The sequence below is a fragment of the Delphinapterus leucas genome, chromosome 16 (genome assembly GCF_059928025.1).
Source record: "Delphinapterus leucas isolate spDelLeu-1000000601 "Yukka" chromosome 16, BTC_Dleu_Yukka2, whole genome shotgun sequence".
NCBI classification, from domain to species: domain Eukaryota; kingdom Metazoa; phylum Chordata; class Mammalia; order Artiodactyla; family Monodontidae; genus Delphinapterus; species Delphinapterus leucas.
In genome coordinates this window covers 81,627,100-81,641,293 of record NC_143144.1, presented here as the reverse complement: position 1 = coordinate 81,641,293, position 14,194 = coordinate 81,627,100, and the positions used below count along the sequence as shown (strand labels likewise).

Below are 14,194 nucleotides of genomic sequence, written 5' to 3'. Positions count from 1 at the left end.
TCAAACCCATGCCACATGCAGTGGAAGCATGGAATCTTAACCACTGGACCACCAAGGAAGTCCCAAGAATCCCCCTGACTCTTGATGTCTCCTGTTAGGAATTTTCCATCCGTTGAGCCTCTCACTTTGTTCCTTGGCTATAAATCCTCAACTTGCCCTTGAGCTTGGTCTCTCTCCTATTGCAATAGTCTTGAATAAATCTTCCCTACCATTGTAACAAGTGTCAGAATCATTATTATGTTTTTATTAATTAATTAATTTTATTTTTGGCTGCGCGTGGGCTTTCTCTAGTTGCGGTGAGCGGGGGCTACTCTTCGTCGTGGTGCACGGGCTTCTCATTGCGGTGGCTTCTCTTGTTGCAGAGCATGGGCTCTAGGCATGCGGGCTTCAGTAGTTGTGGAATGCGGGCTCAGTAGTTGTGGCTCACAGGCTCTAGAGCGCAGGCTCCGTAGTTGTGGCACACGGGCTTCATTGTTCCGTGGCATGTGGGATTCTCCCGGACCAGGCTCGAACCCGTGTCCCCTGCATTGGCAGGTGGATTCTTAACCACTGTGCCACCAGGGAAGTCTCATTATTATTTTTTTTGCCCCATTATTTTTTAATAATTATTTTTAATGGGCTACTATCTAAGGTGAGTAAGGCAAACATTGCCTCTGTTTTACCTAAAAAGACACTGAAGTTCCAATTGTTCAGTCCACAGAACCAATGGCAGTATTGGGACTAGAGCTGCAGGGCCCTGACCTCTGGTTGGTGGGTCTGGCTTTGCAGATCACACACTCTGCGCTCATCCCATCAAGCCAGACATCTGAGTTTCCTTATTTGGTTTTACTCCGTGTGGACAGAAAACTCCATTCAAGATGTGCAGGGGGAAGGGACCCACCCTACAAAGGGTGCAGAGGGGAGAGAAGTGGGGAGGAGGGTACCACTTTGACCTCTGGGTCCCCCAGAGGCCAGGCTTCCTAAAGCTGCTGGTTTAACCAGTTTTCACCAGTTTCTGCTTCTGCTCCTGGAAATAACCTTCAGGGTAGAGTCTTTTTTTTTTTTTTTTTTTTTTGCGGTACATGGGCCTCTCACTGCTGTGGCCTCTCCCGTTGCGGAGCACAGGCTCCGGACGCACAGGCTCAGCGGCCATGGCGCACGGGCCCAGCCGCTCCGCAGCATGTGGGATCTTCCCGGACCGGGGCACGAACCCGTGTCCCCTGCATCGGCAGGCGGACTCTCAACCACTGCGCCACCAGGGAAGCCCAGGGTAGAGTCTTTAGCTCCTATTTAAGATTATCCCCAAACGGCTTCCATTTCGAATAAATGGGAAGGACACCTCGAGCTGGCTGTGTGGTGACAAGAGAGTTCTTAACTCCTTTATGCTTTGCTTTTTCTTGTGTTCAACCTAGAAGGCAGCCAGCACCAAAGCTAGTTACAGTTACAGAACTCGGCGAGGCTAGTGTGCAAGAGCATTGATTGTGGAAAAGAGGGTGAAAGATACACGGAGGGGAGAGAATCCAATTAGTGACAGAATTTGGAATCGGGTTCGGCTCCCTTTCTCACTGCTCTTTCCTCTCTACCGTCCGAGTCAGCTCACTGTGCGCTGTCGCTAAATCTGACCCAGTGGATGGAGTGATGACCGCAGTTGGCCCTTCTGGGATACAGGCTCAGGACTGGGAGTTTAATGTCCCCAGGAAGCTTGGCTCCTGAGCTGGTGCCTCCGCTTAGCATCATACATGATATGTAGCCTGTAGTGCATTTGCTGATGAAAGACGTTCAAATCAACAGGGTGCTAACCCCATTTCAGGGGAGGATGGCAGGTAAATCAAGGTAGGATGCATCCCTGGATTCTGTGTTAAGCTGAATCTCTCAGGAGTGCCCCAGTCTGATTCGCGGGCCACAGGCCTCAAATTCAACAGGAGAATCGATGACCACATGCAGACCTGCAACAGACACTAACTGGCTTCTTTCCTTATTTCCTGGGCCACTAGGGCACCCTCCTGGGTCTTCCATGGAAGATCTTTAATCTCATACCTATCACCGTGACAGTCACGCCGCATGCTGTGACTGTGCGCACGCCCACATCCCAGGGCATCTGTGCTCCTTCAGGCACGGATGTTGTCTTCGGGGCCCTGGTGATTAGCCCCTGGGAAGTGCTACTGCATTTCCTGGGAAAACCCCTGGACCGAGGTGGGCCGAGCAGAGTTGGAATCTCAGCCACGGGATGGGAATCGGGACGGAAGGACCGCACCTGTGCTCTGCCCCTTCCCAGCTGTGCACCTGTGGTCTGGTTGCTTGACTTCTCTGAGACTTGGTTTCTGCACCTGCCCCAGGACCCTTATGAGAGCTAAATGAGCAACTTTTGTGTTAGTTTTAATGGAGTGCCTCACTAAGCAGGATGACTTACTAAGCGGGATGACACTTACTAAGGTGACTTTCTCCCCTAGAGGTCTAGAGGGTGGGCTCTGAGTCAGACCCAGCCCACCTCCACGTTGTGTCTTTGCCCCAGGGACTCACACTTTTCATGCTTCACCTCACCCTTCACACCCACCCCTTGTGGGGGTGTTGTGAGGATTAGAGGGGGCTTCTCTCCATTAAGCCCCCTGCTTGGCGCCTGGAATACCAATACCCAGTAAGTGTCAGTTATGCACCTAATTTATGCTCCAGGTACTTCTCATCAAATATCTGTTTGATCTCCCAGGTACCACTCTTCAGCAGTAAGAGAAGTCATTTTTAAACATTTCCCTAAAATTGTTTTTAATGAAGAGTACTGCAGATTCATTGCTGAAAAGGAATGCAGCAAGAACAAACTGCCTATATAGTGGCACCGCACAAGCAGACCGCTGGTAATACTTGATCACGTTCCCTTTGTATCGCTTTCTGTGTGTGTACAGTTTTATGTTATATAACTGGTATTGAAACAATTTGCTTTCTTACCTGGAAATTTCAGTTTCTTTTTTATATTATAATCAGCACCTTTGCCATTTAAAAAATACCTTTTTCCTCACTTTTGATTATTTCCTTCGGATCTCTCCTCATCAGGGCACTGGTGACACCTCAGCTGGCGATGGTAAGAGCAGTTTTGTCCTGGGTCTTTTAGTCTCCTTGAATTTGTCTACGTCTAATCTACCAACCAGTATCAGCCCATGGCAGTTGCTCTAAGAATGTTCACTTATTTTTATTTAATTTTATTTTTTAATAAATTTATTTGTATATTTTTGGCTTCATTGGGTCTTCCCTGCTATGCCCGGGCTTTTTCTAGTTGCAGCGAGCGGGGGCTACTCTTCGTTGTGGTGCACGGCTTCTCATTGTGGTGGCTTCTCTTGTTGTGGAGCACGGGCTCCAGGAGCACGGGCTTTAGTAGTTGTGGCGCGTGGGCTCAGTAGTTGTGGCGCACAGGCTTAGTTGCACCACGGCATGTGGGATCTTCCCGGACCAGGGCTCAAACCCGTGTCCCCTGCATTGGCAGGCGGATTCTTAACTACTGAGCCACCAGGGAAGTCCTCACTTGTTGTTTTCTGAAATAGGCCCAGTCAATGCCATTTATTATACATGTTGAACAGCCTCTGAGACCCAAGTGCTCTCATATGAGGTTTTCTCCTTTTTCATTTTTGCATCAAACAGGTTCTTCCAAGAGCCTGCTTACAAAGAAGACAAAAACAGAGTAATCCTCAGTAAAATGAAACAAATAGGAAAAGCTGGACAGTTTACATATGAAGAACAAAGGTTAGAAAACTCACCAGACAAAAGCCACACCGAACACTCATCCCATTTAATTTCCTGTTACATGCTCTGAGGAAGCTGACAAGGCCCCAAGGCAGCAATGCTCTTGAGGCTCTAGTTCAGGCTCCCTCTATGTGACAGTTTCATGCACACACACCCACACATACCAATGACCCAGGCAGAAGTACACACGTGTGCACAGGTGGCCAGAGAACCACGGGGCGGGGTTGGGGGAGAATGGGGAAAGGAGGGGCCAGTCAAGGATATGCTATCAGCTGGAAACTGGGGACCCAGAGAACCCTTCTGCTGTAGGCTAAGCAAGAGTAAAAATTAAAACAAAGGCAGAACACAGGATAAATGTATGATGCTCAGAGGAGATGGACAGATGAAAAGGAAAAGATGCAGGGGGAGTTTCGGGAAAGCAGCCTCAGAAGCAGAAGTTTTTCTTCTTTGGGAGCTCAGATGATCAGAGGTCCTCTGTCTCCAGTGAAATACTGAGGCTGAAGGAACATGCCACAGCACGTTGCTTTGCATCCTGTGCTCTCTCTGAAGGCAGAGGGAAACCACAAGCACCCACCCTCTAGCCCTCTCCATTGCCACTCTTAAGGACTTTCCCCAGTACCTCCCCAAAAATGACATCCACGCACACAGTTAGGCCTGGCAAAAAGCCAAGCATAGAAAGCCTCAGTAACTCTTCTTGGTGGAAGCAAAGCCAGAGAAGCCCATCACAGCTGCCACCTCACCTTCCTCCTCCAATGTCAAGTCCTCTTCCGCCCTCCTTTTCTTCTCCTTCTGTTTCTCTTTCTCGTAGGCTTTGGCCTTTTCCTCCTCTTCTCTGAGTTCCTTTATCCTTCCCTCCAAATCATAATCCTTCTTCTTCTTTTCCATTTTCTTCTCGTTGACTTCAAAACATTTCTTCACCTGATCCAAAGTGGAATGTTCCACACGTGTAGACATGTCCAGGTTTCACTGATGTTTCTTTCCGCTAATGTGATCCAGGAAGTTGATGGAGTCTTTCAGCACACCGTCACAGACATTGCAGTAGTATCCTCCCGTCTCAGACTGTGGGGTGGTCTTGGTAATGACAGTTGTCCTCCCGGGTTTGGATTCCAGGTCCACCTTGGAGTCCCTATGCCGGAGAAGCTCTCGCTTCCCTGGCCGCACTGGTTTTCCATCCTTCTTTTCTCTCTCTTCCGTGAGCCTCTTCTCGGCGAGCTGTTCATATTCATCTTTGTCCCACTTTCAGCAAAAGTCCAAGTTTTTTGTCCCACTGCCGACGCCATCTTCACTGCCCCTCACTTATTTTTAAATCAATACTTATATCCTAATTTCAGGGTGTTTTCAGTCTCTCTGAGTCCAAGTTCATCCTTGAATCTACAGCGATTTTCTGACTCAGTTCCATAAACGCTGTAAATACATTTCTATTTTTCTAGCTCTAGATGTTCCATTTTAATATTTACTTATCTGTGCATTATTTAGGAGGGGTGGTTTCTTTTGTGATAAGGCTTTCTTCGAGACAATTTCTGCAACTATCCTGGCAGGCAGAGAGGTTGAATACGCCTCTCTGGTTTTTGTGAGGAGAGAGTATCTCTGTTGGACTCAGAAATGCCTGCAAGATTCTCTCCAGTGACTCAAAAGTTCCGTTATCTCTCCTTTTCCTCCCTTTTCTCCCATTGTCCATTTTCCATTACACCCCACACAAAGCATGTCGGGTAACAAATTGTATGTTCTTGGGCTTCATTACCGTGAGACACCTATAAGGGGAAATAGGGAAATTTATCAAGCTCCTACTAGGGGCATCATCCTAGGCACTTCTCTGAGGTGTTTAAAATTTAATATTTATTCTAATCCTGTATGTGAGACAATCTCCTCCCACCCACTACTAAGTAAACTAAGCCTCCATGGTAGAGGCAGAGGGAGAGGCCAGATGGAGAATCCAGTTGTTCCTGATTCCCAGTAAGTCCTTGCCCTTCTGGCACTGTGATTCTTTGATCCATCCGTGGATTCCTTGAGCCAGTGGGTTCCTCTCTTTGTCCAGCCTGGTGCAGGTGGGTTTCTGTCTCTGGCAACCCCCAGAATCCTAACACACTGTATATATTTGACCTTCCACAAGACTTCCACTGTATATGTTTGACCTTCTCAAGAGCTCCTTGAGATTAGCTACTGGGTCCATTCTTACTCTCTGATCCCCAGCAGAAGAAGGAAGAACATCTTCTGAAACCAAAATGATCGATTGATTGAAAATTGAACAGAATCTTTGAAATCAGGATTATTTTGCAAATTTGGTCAAAATTTGGGCCACTTGGCCTTTTAATATAAAGTTCCTTTCAACATGAAAATTCCGTTAGTTATAACCAAGGCATGAGTGTGTAAAGACTTGGAAATTCCCATCATGAGGACTTGAGCGTCTTCGAAGATCATCGACAGTGTTTCCCTGAAGCCCTCTCCAGAAGCCATTCATGAGTGAGCAGCTGGTGAATTCGAAAGGAAGAAGAAAGGAAGGCAGGGCAAGGGAAGCTGATGGCCTGGGAGAAGCCTCTGGTGTTGAGAAAGGGGGGTGGATGAGAGCCTCCCCGTGCCCATCCTGCAGAACCAAATGAATCCTAGTCGGTGTGACTGCTTGACTGCAAGGTACAAACGTCTGCTCGTGTAGGTGCAAGTAATGTGGGATTTGTGGTCAGAATAAAAGTGTATTCCTTGGATCCCAAATACAGTGAGGACCGGCCAGGCAGACCAGGGTGCCCTGGCAGCTCTCTCTCCCCTTTCATCTTTAGTGCCAGTCTGCTTTTTTTTGCTCTCTACAGCCCAGCTTCTCTGGTCATCCCCTTGCACACGGTCCTGGCATGGTCAGCCTTAAACAGCAGAGTCCTCAGCTAGTTGGCTCATTCTCTTGTTCCCGATGGCAAAGCTTCTCTGAGGAAATTTGATTGGCTAAGCTTGAATCGAGCTTCCACCTCTTAGCCAATCATCTGCTGTCAATGGGGTCATGTGATTTAAGGAGCTCTCTGATGGAGAGAGAAGCTCTCAGTCAGTGCAGCCTGCGTAAGAAAACATTGCAACGACTTAAACTTGGAGCAACATTTGCAAATAATTAATAGTTTAATAAGCATTGTTAACTGTAGAAAATGACTCACCACCAGTTCACTAAAAAAGAAAACAAATCTGGATCCTTTTGTGTATTTCAAGAATGACCCAATTACAGTATTCTTGACATACACTGGGTTTTCCTGGAAGACATCTGCTGTGTGTGGCGAGGTAGCCTTGAACTTCACGTTTAAGCCCTGTCATGTCTACAGTGGCTTGCTTACAAGGCTGTCAGGTGGCAGTATTTTATTAAAATGATAGCTCCCTCTTACAAGGTTGTATATTTTTCTAACTAACTTAACACACGTGCATGTTCACAAAATCCTCGAAAGAAATAAGGTGAAAGAGCCACAGCAAGATAAATGTGGGATACATGAATACATGAATTGGGATACATGAATCGGGGGATACATGAATCGGGGAAGAATAAGCTACTGTTGTGCTACTTGATTACTTTCTACATTGTGACATGACTGGTAGAACAAAAGCAGGACAAGACAAGATAAAATAAAGATGGGACTTAAGCCTATTAATCAGGTTAAAAATCACAGTGCAGGAAGCACTCTGTGAACACAGTTGGCTGAGATATAAAAAAACATAAACACGTCCCTCTTTCCCCTAATAGACAGGTAAGATATGAAGAAAATGAGGCAACTCTGGGGAATTGAGCGAGAGTAACAGAGATGCTTCAAATCATGGCGCTTGGCCCTCCCCTTTGCTCCAAGTCAATACACAGGGTATAGTCTCTCCCTCCTGTGATTTGTCTTTTGTGGGCGGGCTTGGGTCCATGTGTGGAGAGAAGTGGTGTTGAAGTCAAAAGGATGAACAGAGACCTCAGGATGAAGGGTGGAACTCATTGGCTCCTGAGAGGAGCACAGAAGCCATCATCCATGTCCCACCAGAAATAGCTCCAGGTTGAGCGAAGTCCAAGGAGAGTCTCTTGGTCTATCAAAGTCAGCAATAAAAATGAGGTAGGACCACATCAACAGATGAATGGATAAAGATGATGTGATATGTGTATATATGCACATTCACACATACATACATACATGCATGCACACAATGGAATATTACTCAGCCATAAAAAAGAATGAAATAATGCCAATTTACAGCAACATGGATGGACCTAGAGATTATCATACTAAGTGAGTCAGACAGAGGAAGATAAATACCATATGATATTGCTTACATGTGGAATCTAAAAAAAGATACAAACGAACTTATTTACAAAAGAGTAATAGGCTCACAGACATAAAAAACAAAATTATGGTTACCAGCTTTCTAATTTAACACAGCGAATGTGTGTGGGGAGAGATAAATTAGGAATTTGGGATGAACAGATATACACTACTATATATAAAATAGGTAAACAACAAGGACCTACCGTACAGCACAGGGAACTATGCTCAATATCTTGTAATAAACTATAATGGAAAAGAATCTGAAAAAGAATGTATGTATATGTACAGCTGAATCACTTTGCTCTTCACCTGAAACTAATACAACATTGTGAATTAACTATACTTCATTTAAAAAAATGATTAAATAAAATGAAATAGGACCAAATCAGAGAGCCATTGTATAATTAGGAGGCATTGGGTCATGAACTCAAACCGAGTTTAAACAGTGTTTGGGATTAATTTGCATGTGCAGCTGGTCAGTCTAGAGCAGGGTGGACTTCAGGGATGCTTTGATTTGGCTACTCTGTGTCATCAGGGGCCTGATTGCTTTCTGTGCATCCACTCTGGCTTCCCTGCTGTCAGGTTCTGTCCTCAGGGGAGAGATGGCTGTAGAAGTTCCAGACTTCACAGCCCCCTCCTCCTCCAATGCACAATGAGCCAGTGTCTCCCAGCCTGCCCAGACCAGGGATGAGCATCTTCCTTGGAAACCTCAGCAAATTCTCCTCCCTCCAGAGTGGAACTGGAATTTACCCAAGACAGAGGGTGGTCAGTGGCGGGGCTGCCGTAGGACACTTCTGAGGACTAGCGGGAAGAAGTCCACCGTGGACAGTGCCATCCACCCAGTCCTGGAGAAGTCTGTCACAAGTTCCTTGAGAGTGGGGCTGTAAGAAGACCAACCACAGTGGGACCTCTAATGGCAGGCTCTTATTCTGTCAGGGAGAGCCCCCCAACCCTCTCATTTTGGGGCAAGTGGGTGAGCTCGGCCCCAAGATCAGAGGTGGAGGTGACGCAGCAATGGTTTTGCAAGGCTCAGCCATTCACAGTTTTGAACAGTGACAGGCAGTTCCCAGAGCAGCAGAAAAAGGTCCCCAAAGAGGGTAACACCTGAGCTCTCCTTGACCCCACTGGAGAAAGGGGAGGGGAACAGGGTCATTGTTTCTGGAACCTCAACTGCCCTTCCTAATACAAGTTTGGTGGCCTGGTGGACACAGGCCACATCCCCACTGCCACTTGTCTTCGCCAACGCAACTTGATTTATGATGCTTCCCAACCCGCCGCCACCTCTACCCCACACCGAGGAGGAAATAATTCCAGTTCTGTGACGTTTCCTCCAGGATGGGGGCTCCAGACGACTTTCCATCATTCATCCCCACCAGTGAAGAATTTTTAGGGCACTCCTAATATAGGACCACTTTTTGCCTCTGAAGTATGACCACGAGCTATTGTATTAACATGTTCTATACAGATATTGAAGACAGATGAGATAAAAGTATGTACAAATAAAAGATGTAATCTTTCCCCACCCCTGTGGACACCAGCATGTCTGTGCAAGTGCCCAGACCAGGTTTGGAGGCCATTGTCCCAGGGCCACCAGACTTCAGGAGCCTTGAGAGCAGGCACCGTGCTTGGTTTCTTTCTTAAATTATTTTTAACTGTGGTGAAATACACATAACATAAAAGTTACCATCTTAACCATTTTATGTGTACACTTCAGTGACATTAAGTACACTAACGTTGTTGTGCAAGCATCACCACCATCCATCTCCAGAACTCTTTCATCTTGCACAACTGAAACTCCATAACCATTAAATAATAGCCCCGCATTCCCCTCTCCCCCAGCCCCTGACAACTATCGTTCCACTTTCCACCTCTGTGAATTTGACCACTCCAGGTACTGCATATAAGTGGGGTCATAGAGTTGTCCTTTTGTATTTGGCTTATTTCACTTAGCATAATGTCTTCAAGATTCATCCATGTTGTAGCACGCGTCAGAACATTTTTTTTTTGTGGCTGAGTAATGTTCCATCATATAGATAGACCACATTTTGTTTATCTGTTCATCCATTAATGGACACTTGGGTTGCTTCCACTTGGCTGTTGTGAATAAGGCTGCAATGAACATAGGTGTACAAATATCTCTTTGAGACCTTGCTTTCTGTTCTTTTGGGTATATACCCAGAAGTGGAATTGCTGGGTCACATGATAATCCCACGTTTAATTATTTAAGGATGCGCCATATTGTTTTCCACAGTGTCTGCACCGTTCTACCTTCCCACCAAGGGTGCACAATTCAGGGACCGTGTTTCACTTAACCTTGTGTTCCTCCTGCTTAGAACTGTGCCTGTTCATCAGAAAGTGTCCATGATGGAGTGAACGCCTGAGCAAGAGGCAGCCTAGTTTCACCGAAATTCTGGGAGAGTTGGCGGGGGGAGGTAAGAGCTTCAGCTTCAGCAGGGACAAGGTGGGCTGGCAGCAGGGAAGTCTGGACACCGGGCAACAGGAGGCTCCACCTAGTGGGGCCTGCACTTGACTCTGAATTATTCATTTTCTAGCTAAGACGCCAAAGGGGCTGCCACTCCTTTCTTCAGAGGACTCAGATTGTACCTTTGAAAACTATTTTAGCCTTTGCCATTGGCTGGCAGGGTGGATGCTTCATGTAAAGCTCCCCCTTCCCCAAACCAAACTTTCTGTTTTCTTCTTTTTGAAAAGGGCACTGGATGGTCTGGCTCTATATTCCTGGTTCATTTTATTTCTCCAAAGCAAGACTGTTTTCTTGTTTATGAAACAGTGAATCTGGTGTTATGGTCAGTAAGCACTTTAGAACTCTCATTGCCACGTTAACTTAGGCTAGTATCGCATAGTATTATAATTTGTGTCTAAATTCAGATTGGGATAGAAATTACTTAAATCGTGGAGTTGCTTCTTATTTCACATTGTAATAGGAAATGTTTCTATGAATTCAGCTACCTAAGATAAAATGAATAGTTTTCTTTTTTTTTTCTTTCTTTCCCGTTTTTGGTCATTGTTTTGGTCATTGTTTTGGTCATTGTTTTGGTCATTGTTTTGGTCATTGTTTTGGTCATTGTTTTTGGTCATTGTTTTGGTCATTGTTTTGGTCATTGTTTTGGTCATTGTTTTGGTCAAGATTCTGATCAATGAGTTCGGTGTGATGCTGAATGACAAACTCTTTGAACGATCCCGTTGAAAACCAGTCCCTCTTCTTCCTTCAGCCCTTTTTTGGAGAGGGTTATTTTCCCTCAGTATCCTGTGTTATACTGACCTGAGGGAAGAACGGGTGACGGGGAGAAATAAATGTCTGTCTAGTGAAAAAAAAATAGGGCCGTCAACCAATTTGAATGTTAACTGTAGGATGAGAAGCACAGAGAAACCTTAGCAAAGGCAGAAGGCAGGAGCAAGGAAACCGAAGATGGGGAGAAGAAAGCATGCAGGAAACCCGAGGAGGCGCCCTTTGTGATCAGCTCCAGGGAGGAGGGATGGAATCCGAGGTCCATCCCCTCGGATGATGGGCTGGCCAGGGACACAGGCTGGGCAATGCGGCCAAGGGTGAAGAGCCCCAAGACTGAGAACCTGGGGACATGAGAAAGGGGAGAGAGCGAATTTGCACCTTGAGGTAGCCTCGCCCCACACCTGGGGCCCGGGCGCAGGAAGTTGGCACGGTGGACAGTGCATGCTGGACATAGACACTGGCCAGACTGGTCCAGCAGGCTTCATCTCCTGTCAGCGAGGATGCTACAGTTTGTTTGTCACCCTTGGCCTGTGGCGGCCTCTCAGACAGGTGCTGAGGAGGGCAGGGGGAGGGGCAGTCCACCAGGTGATCAAGATGGAACACACCTGGATAAACAACAAGGTCCTACTGTGTAGCACTGGGAACTATATTCAATATATCTTGTAAACTAGAATGGAAAAGAAAAAATAAAAAGGCTATTAAAGCTGAGTGTTAGAAAAAAAGAAAAAGAGGGAACACACCTGAGGAGATCGGGCAGGTGTGGGCTTCCTAACGGGCGTGAGATCACTTCAAATGCAGCTTAGAAAGGAAATCCTGTTCTAAAGAGGTGTGCAAGGGCTTCCCTGGTGGCGCAGTGGTTGAGAGTCCGCCTGCCGATGTAGGGGACGCGGGTTCGTGCCCCGGTCCGGGAAGATCCCACATGCCGCGGAGCGGCTGGGCCCGTGAGCCATGGCCACTGAGCCTGCGCGTCCGGAGGCTGTGCTCCGCAACGGGAGAGGCCACAGCAATGAGAGGCCCGCGTACCGAAAAAAAAAAAAAAAAAAGAGGTGTGCGCTTTGCTGAATTATATTCAAACCTCTTAATGGAAAGCTATTGCCCCAAGAGGGAGACGCCTATAACAGGGTGAGGGAGTTACCCATTCACGGACACAGATGGAGTTCGGACAAAGGCTGGAGGTACCCATGCTGGCAAACTTTGGAGAAGTGGCGGGAAGAGCAGCTTTGCTGTTACGGAGTCTGTTCCCTTTGCTGGTGCCCTGACAGGGATGCCCCCATAGGGATGCCCACTGGGGCAAAATCGACTAGGCCTACAGTTCCCTTTACTGGTTCTGAGTCAATAAGAGATAGCCTTATACTCTCTCGGCATGGGTTTCAAAATAACACCTCGGTGATACGTCCTCAGGTTTACACTCCCTTGAACACAGGTTGGAATCAGAGAAAAACCTATAGCGAGGCGTTCAGCCTCTCTGTGACCTGCCTGAGTGTTTGACAGTCCTTCACCCTGATTCCTCCAGGAGAAGGTTGCTGACCCTCAAGCAGGACCATGGAAAGAGTTCCTGGGCCCCTGAGTCATACCAGGTACCCTGAATGGTGATTAACTCAGCATTCTGTGAGGAAGGCTGATTCGGGGCCTCTGGCAGGCTCCTTGCGCACAGGCCTCATTCGCTATTCCTCTGTGTGGATGCACTTGTGACCACACTATCACATGTAACCGATGGTTACTGGGATTCTGTTCTGAGCAGGGCACTGAGCTAGCTGGACATTAGGAGGACCCAGCGGAGATTCTGATACTCATCCCATTGAGAGCAGAATGGGCACCACCAAAGTGCCTGGGGGACAGATTTCAAGGTCACAGATGAGACAGGAGAGGTCCCTGAGGGACCTAGAGGTGAGGTGTCAAGGGGACACCATAGGCGATTTGGAATTGGGTCCAGCCCGGGTTCTCCTGAGAGCAGAGCCTGCAGAAGCTGACCTGGGATGTGTACCCAGGAGCGGGCATGAGTGAGGAACCAGGGAGGGAAACTGAGAAGATGGGAAGGCCAGGGAGAGGGTCTGTGGGGCAGGCACCCCGGGCAGCTGGTACTCCGTCACCAGCCCTGTGGATGAGCCTTAGGAAGCACATCTCAGGCCTGTCCCTGGGCATCCGCCAGCCCCTGATCCCACTGACCCAGGTGGCCCTGCTGGTTGCCCTGCACAAAGCTGGCCAGAGCTGCACAGAAAGAGGAAGACGGGGTGGAGGGGACTGGATGGCGCCACAAGAGATGTGCGATTCAGAGTCCGAGGGCTCCAAGCATGGCCTCAGGTGAAAGGTCTGCATGTAACACCAAGCCACGCCTTTCCAGATATTGCTGAGAATGTCTAATCCCTGTAAGTCCTTCTTTTAGGGCAACCCCCCCAGCATCCACATTCATAACAGCCTGGCATAACCCTATTGTTCATCCGAGCTTCAGGCAGTGGAAAGGGGGCAGGGAAGGAGGGGCATGGAGGAAGGAAGGCAGGGAGGAGGAAGCAACCTTGAGAACCACCACCAGTGGCACCACGCCGTGCTCTCCTGGGCTTCACGTTCTTGGGGGTGAGGGAGAGACTATAGAAAACAGTCATAAATATATATGTTGGGATAAGAAGTAACATGAAGAAGAGCCGAGTAGGGCAAGGGAGGTGTTTGGCCTGGGAGGGTCCATTCCAAAGACGGCATCTGAGTTGGGGGCAGAGTAAAGCGAGAAGCTGAGCAGATGTGCAGGGACGGGGGACCAGGTGGGAGTGTGATTAGCAAGTCACAGTGGCAAGTAACTCTTCATAGAATCATCTGGGTCAGGCTCCCCTCCCCTCCCCTCTAACTCTTTCAGCACATTCCATGGGGGCAGGGGCTGTGCTGCCTTGTTCTCAGCCATAGTCTTAGCCACAGTCAAAGCCAGAGTCTTAGGCTGGTCCGAGCCTGGTGCCCAGCACTTGGGACCGTTCACTGCAAGGTGCACACA

The 14,194-nt window shown here is 47.7% G+C and overlaps 1 pseudogene; it reads right to left on the bottom strand.

Annotated features, from left to right (window-relative positions):
• Positions 1–3,902: 3,902 nt before the first annotated feature.
• Positions 3,903–12,400, bottom strand: LOC111172579 (zinc finger matrin-type protein 2 pseudogene; annotated as a pseudogene).
• Positions 12,401–14,194: the final 1,794 nt, after the last annotated feature.